General features: G+C 35.9%; 1 protein-coding gene across 2 annotated transcripts in view; it reads right to left on the reverse strand.

Moving 5' to 3' along the window:
- LOC134680076 (sphingomyelin phosphodiesterase) overlaps positions 1-8,929 on the reverse strand; it is a 46,297-nt gene extending 37,368 nt beyond the window's left edge. For both annotated transcript variants that reach the window (XM_063539104.1, XM_063539105.1), the window contains exon 1: positions 8,648-8,929. The gene's annotated coding sequence lies outside the window, so the exon portion shown is untranslated. The remainder of the gene's footprint in view (positions 1-8,647) is intronic.
- Positions 8,930-13,820: the final 4,891 nt, after the last annotated feature.

The following is a 13,820-nucleotide window of genomic DNA, read 5'->3' on the forward strand; positions in this document are numbered from 1 at the left end:
TATCGATGGCTACTTCAGCATGAAATGGTTTAATCACGTTGCACAACAATGTTTACAATAATTTTATCGCTTAACTATTTAGTTAAAATCAAACGAGGTTACAGTATGAGTTTAAGACTGCCTTCGTCTGTCGTTGTTTGTTTATAATAATTAATAAATACATACTTAATTTGCCCGCTATTAAAAATGGAACTAATTAAACAGAGTAGCTATACCTACATATACATACAGTTCATAGTAGGTACATAACGGTAGAATCCATTTATTTATGAATTATTATGGACGATTAGTATTTATATATTCGTACTTACATAACTACTGTCCACAGTCCCTGAACTTACGCTGAAAACATGCCTTACTGGAGAGGGCTCCAGTAAGGCATTTTTAAGGAAAGGACTAGGGATTCAAACTTACATTTTGATATCTAAATGATATCATGATCCCGTGCGTCTCGCTCGCGCGAATACGGACAAGTACGAACGAAATTCTCGCGCGAGAGATAACTAAATGACAATATTTGGATGTCTGTAAGTTTGAATTTGCCTCCTGTTTCCATTTATGGCTACAATGCCGATGCCGGCAATGTGACGCACTCACGCAAGATGCAAGTTTCGCCCGCTACAAGGACTATCTCCAATCTGCATACTTAACAACTTTCTTTCGTGCATATACGATACTTTGTTTACGAGAATAATTCGACTACACGAGGTAGGCGTCCTTTTGTTTTTACAAGCAATATAGGCATATTCTTGTAAAAATTACGGATTCATGAAAGTAATGACAGTGTGAGAATTTACTTTTTATTTTCTTCCGCAACTAACCCTCACTAATAAGTTGTCTCGCTTCTAATTTTCTAAAACCGTCAACCGAGGATCGAAACTGGTCTGGGCGCTAGGCACTTAATGCGGTCGGTATGGAGAGATACCTAGCCGGTCTACCTGCGAGGAAAAATCCTGCAGTAAGCATGCGGATTGCGGAGACGCAATTACACAAGCATCTACACGATAATTATAATAAATGATACGGGTAATTAGCATTAGCAATTCAATACAATCAGCGTGACCAATGTGGTAAATATCCTATTCAAAATAAATACCTTACAGAAAATTAACATAGGCTTCTTTGTGATCATTAATTATTTTTACGATGAATCGATCTAACTTTATCTTTAATATAAAGTACTTATAAAAATGGTTTTCCCCTGATGTTAATCAAAGTAGTAAAATATACATAGTACCTACCTACCTACAAAGTGAAAAATCATAGCCATTTGCAAATCGATAACAATAATTTACTATTCAGTTCAGATATGATTATATATACTATTACTTATTCTGCGGTTCAGATAGACTTCCAAAATATTTGTTTGTACAAACCATGTTTTTTCACGTAGTATTCACATTTTAATAACTATCAGTATGAAAAAATATTTGGACCACACGCCTACCTATTAATTTAGAACCTTGAGCGTAGAAAGGGACTCATAGGACATGAGACTCATAAGATTCGTGTGGCACATACAACTTTTCACCTTCATAATTTTAATAGTCTGTGTTACACGTTCTCCACATTGGCTATGCAAAATTATACATATTTACATCTTTCCGTCCTAACCTCAGGTCACACGTTCGCCCGGATACTGTAAATATTTTTTTCATTTCACATGCTCTGAAAGAGTCATTGTTGTTCTAAAACGTGTGCAGAAAATGATACGTTTCTACACTAGAGCATTTTAGGTTCCAAGTACGATTATATTTTTTTTTATTGAAATTTGTGTATAAATTGGATTTGTTATACAATTTCGATTCTGATATTTGACTCCCCATTCCATAAGTAACGATACCTACTTTCGGCCAAATTGTTAATTGAAAGTACCCTCAAAAAAACTGTTAAATTTTTACTTAGTCATGTTTTGAAAAAAAAAACTCATGCATTATACTTTCCTCGTATTCGAAATGAAAAGTAAGGCATCATTTATCCCCAAGTTGGGACTATTGGCGCTCTTACTGCGTTCGAGCGCCAAACTACATAGGCAGAAATGAGTGCCTTTCATCCCTTGGTTAACAATCTACTATTTCTTTACAGTTCCGTTATAGTACGTAAGATGTAGAAAGTTGCGCCTGCAGCTACTGTTATGATTCTTATGCAAGCCTTATAAAATATGCAAGCCATCGCTATTATGTGTTAATTTAATTGATCTACTCGTCTAATAATGGAAGAACAGGTAAATATAAGTGTAACAAATCGTCTTTAATAATTGCCCACTCGTATCACGATGACAAATATTTTTTACTAATATTTCCCCTGTGCCGCAAGATTCTATTTCTGGTTAATTAGGTTTTCATTGAGAAACATAAACATAAATATGACTTCATGTTTAAATAAATGATCATAAGTAGTATCTATATCTATTAACGACTCAAAAATTAACTATTCAGCCGCCGAACCAGCCGAAATGCATTTTAATCCACTACAAAAAACGTATCAGTATTGTAATGAATTGCTTTCTTTACAATTAACGTTCATTCATCCCGACAGGCGTGACCTTTTACTTTCTGGATCTCTACCCGATCCAGACTCCCTTTGTTGAACAACTTTCATTTACAACTAGTTCATCGAACTCACTTTCTCCCGATACCCGAACTCCCAAGGCTCTCATCGGAATGCATTATAATTGTTAGCGCCATCCACGTGCAAGGAAAAATCATATTCATACATCGGCTCTACGCTCTCACGCCTCCAAAACATTCTATCTTATTACCCTACACCAGCAACGCAGTGTTTAATATTACTACGTGTGACATTTTAACAGCGAAATGGTGACATGAAAGATTTTGAAATATTGATGAACTTTTATCAAATGTGTTTAGAAAAATTGATTCACAATGCTCCCGTAAAAAATATGATTCGGAAACGTCTTAACGGATTGAAAATTCGAATATTTACCTACCTTGGAAATTACCTATTAGCTTAATTGCATGGAGATGAAAAATTAGGCTAATGCAGTTTTTATTGTGAGCACTACTAGGGAGGGCAGATAATTTCATCAAGCATGCTAATTAATGTCCCACTGACAAAGCAGCGGCGCACGTGCCTCGTGTAGCGAACTTAATCAGTTTTACCGATTAACTTAATTCTAACACGCGACTTGTCTTTCAGCTCAGAATTCACTTTCAGCTATAAATTGGTTTTGACACGTTTGTCGAATATGAACGGCAACTTTTTAATGAGTCGGTTTTTCTATAGATGACTTCAGAAATTCTAAGATACTTTCTTAATAAGCTTAACTAGAATATACATTTCTTTGAGTGTAAGTACTTAATGAAATTAGTGACATAATAAAATACAAGACAAACACTTCTATATACAGAGAAGAGATAAAAAATACTTATAGAGGCGGTATCTGGAATGAACCATAAATTTGATAAACTTTTGATTGAGAAGTCAAATAACTAATGCCTAATAACAATCATCAGTCAGATAGGAGTCACATTATGTATTTTGGTGTGTACCTAAATGGCATAGGTTAGTCGGGTCCGCGCTGCGGGCAGCGCCTGTTCGGAGATCGCACGAGAAGATTTTCTCATTTGATATTCACATTCAGTGTTTAAGACGCTTCGCCCCAGCTATCTATAAAGCGAATCACTGTCGCGTATAAATAGTATTAGTCGTAGTGGCCGGTCTGGATGCCGGAAAAACATACTAACATTAAAATGCTCTGCTCGTGTCTGCCTCTGTTGTGTTTGTGGTTTGGATGAGTTACTTTTCAACTTATTGCACGTATGTTTAGTATCCGGATATGAGAAAAGGTAAGCTTGTGATTACATGCATTGTTTAAAAATCAAGTACTTTTCTCTATTTGTTTATCTAACAGAAACCAAACACGTATTCAGAAATAATATTTAGGTCAATGATTATTATGATGAGAACATATCTGAAGTTTATGTAAACATGGATGATGAAAAACAGATAATATTATTCTAGTCGTTTGTTAAATAAATACACAACACAGAGCTCTAAATTAAATGAAGTTAATAGAAAATCAGGCGACAATTGACCCTTGTGACCTGGCGCTCGCCGGGTGTGCGATAAACACCGTAGTACCGATATATACCTCTATTTAGTAAATGAACAATCATCTCAATGTATTGCAGATAACATTTGTAAAAAGACGCAGTGTAATTTGAATGTAAACAATGCGCCTTTTGTACAAAAATGATATGTAATAAATATTCCAGACCATTTAAACAATTTCTCGGTACTTAAAATAAACAGCATTAGTGTACGTTGTACTTACCTGAGTATGTAACTATAAGTACATATACCTATTTCAGTGCCTACCTAATGTAACTAATTTTTATTAAACTTTATTGCAAGACACAAAATTGCACGACCCAAATTTGCACAAACAGCGGACTGATCACCTTAAAGCATTCTCTACCTGTTAACTATTGTCAATTTCAATAGGTATATTTTCATATACCTAGGTAGATCTTCAAGTTTTGTTTGGCTTGCAATGCAGAACTTATCGTAGGTAAATATATTTTTTGCACTACCTATTTCGGTTTTGTCAGATGTAGGTAGTCAAGTGTCGAGCGAGAATTAACCCTGAAATCACGACTCATCAATTTCCCGAATCGATGAAAAGACAAAGAAACAAAGAAATCTGACGTAGTGTATCAGGAACGGTAAACTGTGTGAATAATTATATTGCCTACCTCGTAATTAATTGAAGCACGTTAGAGTGACTAACTGATGTAGCCGATTGACTAGCCTACTTATAAGTGCGTATTTGTATATCTGACCTCAACCCTGTTTTCATAGAAGAGCCAATAATAGTAGTCTTCCTTGTTTGAAAACATGCTGATAAAATTATTATTAGTTAGATATAATATAATATCGACTGATATCGTTACAATTGTATAGTACTACGCTACCTACTAACGGCCTTGTATTTATGTTTCCATCAAGGTAGGTACAAATAATTATTTTTCTCAAAACACCCAAGAAAACAATGCAATGCAATCCGCGGCCCCGGTTGAAAATGGTGTAGGTATTGAAATTTCATTGTCAAGGTCGAAAGAGAGGTCGAGGTTCGCGATACCCGAACCGTAAAGAGATATTTAAGTCTAAGTGTAGGTATATTAGAAAACGAGATGGCTATATTATGAATGAATTCCATTCATAATGTGTCAATGCAATTTTCAGTTTGGTGTAGGCCGAGCTTTGCTCGGAAAACATATAAAAACTAAAAAATTCGCGTTTTCCCAGAGATACCTAAGACCCAACGAGATAGATAGCAAATTTCTTTGAAATCGTTAGTCCTTTCAGAGATCCCCGATATATATAAATACAATTATCCCCCTACCCTTATTTCTATAAGCTTAATTTTTTCAAGCGTTTTTATTTAAATAATATTTCTAAGCAGTTTCTCCATCAGAAACAATAGAATTGCCTGGAGGTACTCCTGTGTCATTACAATGCTGCCGAGTATTTGTGTTCTTCTGTGTGATAATGATAAGGAACTTGTCTTTCTATTGTTTATCGTTGCATAGTGTTGGTAATAATTGCTGATCAGATTGATTCGGTAGTACTCACATAACATGTATTTCAAGCTTCAGTGTTGAGAATCATAGTTGATTACGATTAGTTATTTATTCACTATTTATTATCATAGTTTATTATTAATAGTGATCGGTAACAATTATTTCATGACAGCGTGATTGAGTTAAAGTCAATATTTTGAAACATACGACCAATTAAGGTTCATGTAAAGGTTATTATTAACTTTAATTAATAATTCCAGCTGAATTTTACTTTACATAGTCCTTTAACTCAACAACGCTGCCATGAAATTAAAACTTTGTTACCGATCACTAATTATATATTAGTTATCTAACTAAATATTGTTTATTAAATAATTATGACGTTTTATTTATAATGCTTTAATACGAGTATATTAAAGCATTATAAATAAAACATATTTAATATATTATATATTAGTTATAACTAGCGAGTCCTTTTTAAGCATTTTAGTATCGTTTGCAGAGGTTTTTGTTTACAAAAAAAATGTAGTCTGGTTTTATGCTTCCCAAAGATTTGCAATCCATCGTATAGTCAATAGTTATTGGAAGGTACGGATCACACTCTCTTTACGAGAGATTATGTCAGATAATCAGAGGTATAGAACCACTGATGGCCTATGCCTCTGATCTTGGTCTCCCTATTTTATCCGTACGAACCAACATATCAATATAAATAGAACACAACACTATTTATATGCTGCTATGGTATATGGTATAAAGCTTGCGATTCGCGACACATCGAAATTCGCCGTTAACCTCCTTTGGCTGCCAGAAAGAAAGTAGCTGCCGTGCCTAAAGGATGACATGAATTTATAATGTCTCAACACTTACACAGGCAGATGTTGTAATAAATACTGACTTTACACTCATGTTGCAAGCATTCAGCTAATTTTACAAGTTGGTAGTTTTTGAAAAATATGTAAAATACGTATAATAAAATTTAATTATATTAAAAAGCCTAGCCTCATTTATTATATAATACGTGTTCTAACTAGTAATAAGATTTTAATGTTTACTAATCATGAATGGACCTTTTAGTCTGAATAAAATGTTTTTTTTTTTAAATTATTTAATTGATATAATACTAAAACTAACTACAATTAAAAAGCATGTATATGGTGTGCGAAACATGTCATGTTTACTAGTAAATACCTCGTATGTTAGTTGAAGGGTTCACAGTTAGATAATTCTTGCAGTTTTGTATGAATAAGTAAGTACCTTCATAATAATTAACGTACCTAAACAGTTATATAATCACACTGCGGAATTTTACAATAATAAGTTTGCATTGACAACACTAACTTGTGTTAAAAAATTATCAGTTTATGTTATTTCAATATCGTTGCAAACTTTTCTTGGTGTACTTATCTTTAGGTACGGGATCGTAGCATTATGTTTATCATGTAAACAAAGTATTTGTAGTAATTACTATTTTCGAGTGATAGACATGTTGTCCCATAGATAATTTTTATTGTTCCGTACAAAACTTTGTTCACAAAACACTTGTGGGATCACTTCGGTCTTGTTTATTTTAATTTTTCTACTTAACTTGGATAAATCATGTTCTCAACTGACAAGAAAAAGTGTACATTTCTGATTTAATATGCAGAATTAGAAAGACAAAACTGATAACTGCGGGCATGTACCTATCACGAGACTAACGCGGTATCTTATAAGTCGTATGACTTAAAGATACTTTTATTTACGTAGCTCCATACTTTTTCAGTCATACTTTTATTAAATTTGCCGGAATCCAAATTACATACCTACCTATTTCTTCAAGCTTGTGTCGGTTTACTCTTCCTCATTCTCGTCAGCCACAATAAGTATCAGTTTTAGCTGCCATTTGGTAGCGTCGCGCGACAAAGTTGCGACAGGTTGCGCTAACCGTGTCGTCGTCATAATTTCTAAGTACCAGAGTAAGTATGAGAAAGTCGAGCCGACTAGTCTTCGGCTTAGCGACACTTAGCTCGAACTAACTGGATTGTCTTCGGAGCTATCACGCGCCATAATTGAATAAGTCCATAAGAAACACTGAACAACGCATTTCACTTTTTTTGATAATAAACGGAGATACCGCGTCACACGACACGACAACGGCAATGATTATATTCGCCGCTTTCAGTTAAAAACATACGGAAATAAACGTTCCCATTCATTACACTGAGTTATTATACAATCATCGAGGAAAAACAAACGCCAAACATCATTATTGGAATAATGGTAATAAAATTAAAAATTACCGTTAAATTCTATAATTATGTACGTACATATATAGAGGTGATCATTGTTTTTTCAGTCAATGCCACAATTAATAAGATTAACCAGGCGAATAATATGGCTCGTAAAAACCAAAGTTTAGTTTACTTTATACTATTTATTGCGTAAGTTAGGTTTTCATATTTTATAATATAACACTCTCGCATATTGTACACATATTTAATTTCACAAACGGGTCTACTGCGATATAATATTGTTGAAAGAAAAGGAAAAAGTCTTTCCGTGACCACAGCTGGTGCAATTCGGCCGAAACGTCGGAATTTAAGGTAAAAGCAATGAAATTATATCGCGGTAGGTAGACCCGTTTGTGTATTTAAATATCTTCATATTTTGACTGACTAATACCTAGGTAAACTTATAACTGACGACATAATTAAGTAGAAGAGAGGTACACTACTATATTTGCTGCAGTAAAAAGAGTACGTAAACATTTGAACAGGTCACCCTTGACCACAATTTTACTTATACAAAAACTTGAACCAGTGTTGATTATAAGTGCAAAACTTGGCGGAAAGTGTAAAATAGAATGCCCTCTAAAATATCGTAGCCAATAAACCGGCACGAACTAACAGTTAACAACAGTTCGCCAGTCTGTTTGATGACTTGATGCCGCCCGATGACAAGTGGGACATCTGATTATCTGACCTACACACCTCGCAGTGCTAATAATATTGTCTTCTAACTGGTATTAAGCAACAATGTGATGAAGCATCATCTTACAGATCACGGAACAACTGTTGCACTTATAAAAACCCTAGTCTTAATCAACGTATTTAGCTCACCTAAGCAAAACAGGATATTTCGACCAGTTCCTCATGAAGTCAGTCCAAGTGCAAGACGAAGCGAACGCGGGCTGATCAGCGAATCCACACCATTTCACTCGTTTTCGTGCTGAACAAATACACGTCGCATTCACATACTAATTATTTACGAGAGAAACTGCGCGATGTACGTTGAAACGCGCATACGGATCGCTGTGTGCAAGTACACTGAGTGTGTGTCCGAGTCGGGTGAGCGAAGCGAGGAGTGGAGGCAAGTGACCACAACCGCACGCGGCGCGCGCAGTGAGAGTTGTGCTTGATGTGCTCAGCTTTGATTGCGTGTAGGGCTTCGGCTCGCTCGGCGAGCAAGGTATTTCGCTATGCACCAGACCAGGGAGATGCTGATGTCTGAACCAGCAGCGCGGGCAGCGCCTGAAACTCGACGCACTCGCGCGTTCAGCGCACGCACGCGACGTCATTCACTAACTTACGACCATTGACTTCCTAAAACAATGAGGAAAGTGAACAGCGCCTTGTTATGTCACATACTGTTTGTCTTGCCCGGGCAAAATAAACTATGTTAGTCTTACCCCACCTTACCTTAATAAGTATAGGTGCATACGTCTGACCGCCGATTACCAGTGTTGGGCATTCAAGAATAAAATCATTATTTGAATAAGAATTTCTAAGAATAAAATCATGTTGATTTTATTCCCGTCAAAATTATTCAAATAATTTTGGTCGGGAATAATTCGATGTGAAAAAATTGAATAAGAATAATCTTATTCTTAATCCAATTAATGTAATCATGATTTTATATTCTAAATAATATTCCTGGATTAAAAATCTAGTCCGAGTGCCGTTTAGGCGTTACGTATAAATAGAAGCAAATAATAGTAGTTTCTTCTCTAATTTATACCGATTTTTATGGAATAAAATCTTACAAATTTAATTTACTGCCACATAGTCTTGGTATTAGTACCCGTATTGCTTTTAATGTGATAACTAAATCATCAGGTACAAATCAGCTGATCTGATCGGGTGGTGGATAGCGAAACTCTTGAATGGCTCACTGTACCTAAAATAGTGTAACAAATAAAAAAAGATGTTTTTAAAGGTATGATGAGGAATGGCTCGATATGGTGTATTCCTATTTCTCCCCGCCGGGCACAGAATAGGCGCTTCATATAAATTATTCCCATATGTCCCCGCCTCATGTATCGCGGCGGTCACGTGGGGTAGGAACAAATGAAGAATACACTCATGATTTTTTTCTGTTTTCGAATTATGTTTAGTAGTTTCAGGGTCCGAGTTACTAGAGTTAGACCAAGAAAAGTCTGCAACGATTTTGATAGTCGTCGCAGTGCAAGTGTTATTTTAAATGTCAAACTTCTATGAAATTTTTTTTTTCCTAGCCTATTTGAGTGTCCCACTGCTGGGCAAAGGCCTCTCCCCTTAATTTCCACGACTCCCGATTTGGTGCTTCCTCCGGCCAGTTGTTTAGGAAGCTGTCCAGGTCATCTCGCCATCTCCGTTTGGGCCTGCAAGCGCGCCACCTCGGCCGCCTCCTCCAGCCATGATGAAATTATGACGTATAAGTAACACATGCACTGCGTGGACTATCAAAATCGCTGCAGACTTTTCTTGGTCTAACTCTACCGAGACTTATGGTGTTTTTAAAAGTCCTTCTGATATTTAATATTTGCATTTATTATTAGACGGAAATGAACAGTAGGTATTAAAATCGTTTGACACACCGCCTGCCGCACGTATTTAGCAAATGCTCTCAATTCACCACGACACGACTTAATCCTATTGTTATTGCCAATGAGTAATAAATGACGGTCTCAAGTGGAAACACGCCAAATAATACAATACAATTCATGCTGCGACCTGCGACTTTCTGCAAATCTAGCGATAAGCGTGAACTCTTTTCTTACCTGCTGTTATTTACTATCTCATTCACTTTCCGTAGGTGTGAAAGACATATCATACGTAAGACCTCAAGGCTTAAGGTTGATAGGAATAATAAACTAAATATGTACTTAATACGCAAAGGAATATACATTGAACCATCATAGAAAATCGCAATTTAGCTTCATTATCAAATTATTATCACCATTTCGAAGGAACCAAAAAATTTACTTATCTATCACAATAAAATCTATTTACGTTAAAAAAATTCAAATCAATCCGACCATTGAAAAGGGGCGAAATTCATTTCACAAACTATAACCAATTGTACTACAAAAGTTAACTTAATTCAGAATAACATTTTAATTGAATAAAACGTTATTTATAATAATCCTACAACTGGAATAATTATTCCGTTTTTAGTGTTCCGTACAAAACTTTGTTTACGGAACACTTATGGGATCACTTCGGTCTTGCAAATCAGTTAAATACGTTTTTCTCAGAGACCGTTTGACATAGATACGTAAAATTTGGAACAGTTATAGCAATTACCACCACTCATATTGTAAATAAGTCAAAACTGCTTATTTCTTATTAAAGGGGGAAATTTAGGGGGTTGAGAGGGGTAGGCTGAAACTTTTTTCATTTGTAAGAATCGTGTGGGGTACCATTAGAAAGCTTGCAAAAAATTGAGTCGATGGACTGATTTTGACTTCATTTTAGACTGCAATAGTTTCGTCAAAAATAGCATTTAAAGTTGCAAGTTTTCATACAAAAATTTTCACCTCTGTCCTGGCGATTTTCGCGAAAACTATAGCTAACAGGCAGCTGACCAGTCAATACCCAATTTAAAGAAGCATAGAGACGGCGGGAAAATTATCAGCTTAACTTTATCTTTCTTAGTTTTTCAACTGCAGCTTGACCTTTGGTTGCTTAGGGCTAGCTAACTGATGCTTACACTGGTCAATTCATATTAGGCGAGAAACATCCTTAGTTAAAACTTTGGCATTGAAATTTATGACTTATGTCTTTGACACAAAGTTTAATTCTGCTTGCTTATTTTTGTGGGATATTTAATTTTATCTCAATAGCCTGAGAGAGATCTACAGAATACGACCTTATTATATTGCAAATAAGTTTCAATTTCGAACGGGCTTTCCAACCAAATTAAGAATTCCGTTCTTGACTGTCGTTATGTTTTTTTTTTCCACAATAGGACACATAGAGTTAGTAAGGCGTATAGAGATAATAAAGTCATTTAATATTTATGAACAGCTTTGGCCTCATGTATAGATTTTATTGAGAGTATCTGATTCGTCGAAACAATATACACAATATTCCTTTTCATTAAGTACCATTACATTTCTGTATTAATTGTATAATTATAATATCTATTAATTATATTCAGTTCTTATGTATATTTTTGAACGGATCGATGAGCAACAAGATTCAGGGCTATAACCGCGAAAATAGAAGTTCGCAAATTGCGAGCATTTTTCTCTGTCACTCTAATTACGCCTTCATTGGAGTAAAAGAGAAAGATCCCCGCAAATTGCGAATTTCGGTTTTCGCGGTAGCCCCTCAGTCCTGTTACGAGAAAATAATTTTGGAAGACATTAATAGTATATGACAGTTAAATATTACAGTTTTTAGAAACAAAGGTAAAATTGACGAAATATTTAATGTAAGCCGATCTTGTTTTTTAGCAGTTCTAAATAATATTAAAGTCTATATATATGGCATAGAACTAGAAACAAAATCAAATAAAAAATAATAATGAGTTCTAAATTCAAATTGAAGGAGTATACATTTAAGGTATTATAGGCCAAGCGCGCACCACGATATTAATTTTTGCGACACGATTTTAGAATCGCGCTGTAATATATCGCAGAAAATTCACTGCGCGCACTGCGATGAAAAAGTCGACGATTTGTTCATTCTCAACATGGATTTCGTACCAGTCGCTTGTCATGAAACGTGTCTTTAATATGCGATTGCTGTATGACTTTGAGCATTTATAACACAAAGGTGATCCCCGTCTATTTCCATAATTAAATGGTCAACATCTAGCGTCTCATTTTGAGACTCCATTGGAGATGCAGGTGCCGAGATGTTGGGGTTTGGAGAGCGAAATGCCGACTGAGGTCCGGCCGAGGTGCGATTTTCTTATCATAGTGCGCGCGGGGCCATACAACTCCGCATGCTGCAATTCACTTTGCGACAATCGCGGAAAAATGTGACAAATCACAATTTTAAAATCGCTGCGATTTTTTGTCGCATATGCGCGCACTAACATATAAACACATACGTTGCATTTCTGCGACAAAATTATCGCAGGACAAAAAATCGTGGTGCGCGCTTGGGCTTACTCTAAATTATTATTATACATCAAGCATTCGCGAGATGCTCGACTTCGGTATTCAAACACAAAGCAATAGTACAAGAATTTAACTAAATGCAAAGGCCGAAGGAGCGATTCGAAGATCCGAAGCGTCCGACAGACGCGCGCCTCCCGTAACTTTTCCGAGTATTTTTAAGTACAAGTGTCTAAGTCGCAAGATCCAAAGGCTGAAGTCGCATTGGGCCGAAAGCCCGAAGCATCCAGGAGGTCAGTTCTAAACACAGGTAATTAATACAAGTGTCTAAATGCGAAGGCCGGAGGCCGAGCTCCGCGTAGGGCCGAAGGCCCGAAGCCTGCAAGATGTAGATACTTATATTATTGTTCTGTGTTTAAGTACTAACATCCTGGACGCTTCGGGCCTTCGGCCCTACGCGGAGCTCGGCCTTCGGCTTTCGCATTTTAATACAGTCATTATATGTTTTCAGACAAACAAATTAATATAGTTTTCAAACCTGTGTGAGGTGATACGTTTAGGTGTACTGTTTAAAATGCACCACTCTCCCCCCCCCTCCACCTGACGCTCGACCCCCCCCCCCACCTTGAAATGTGTCCCCGTTGGTAGTTTTTTGGCATTCTCACGAAAACTATAATAGATATCAAAAAAGTGTCAAGGACAGAATTAATCCTCATTAAATTTAGAACAAAAATGGTCTTGTGTGTTTTATTATAAGTTGGACGGTATTCAAGCTATAAGTACTTGTATAACCTTAAAATAACAAAATAACCATACTAGTATGACGAAATGCAGAATATCTTCAAAACGGCTAGACCGATTTTAATAAAATATACCTAAAAAATCACCGCAGTGAAGCCAGCTATCAAACAAAAGAAACTACATCAAAATCGGTTCATCCGTTTCGGCGTTACGAAGTCACAGGT

This window comes from Cydia fagiglandana, chromosome 3 (assembly GCF_963556715.1).
Source record: "Cydia fagiglandana chromosome 3, ilCydFagi1.1, whole genome shotgun sequence".
NCBI lineage: Eukaryota > Metazoa > Arthropoda > Insecta > Lepidoptera > Tortricidae > Cydia > Cydia fagiglandana.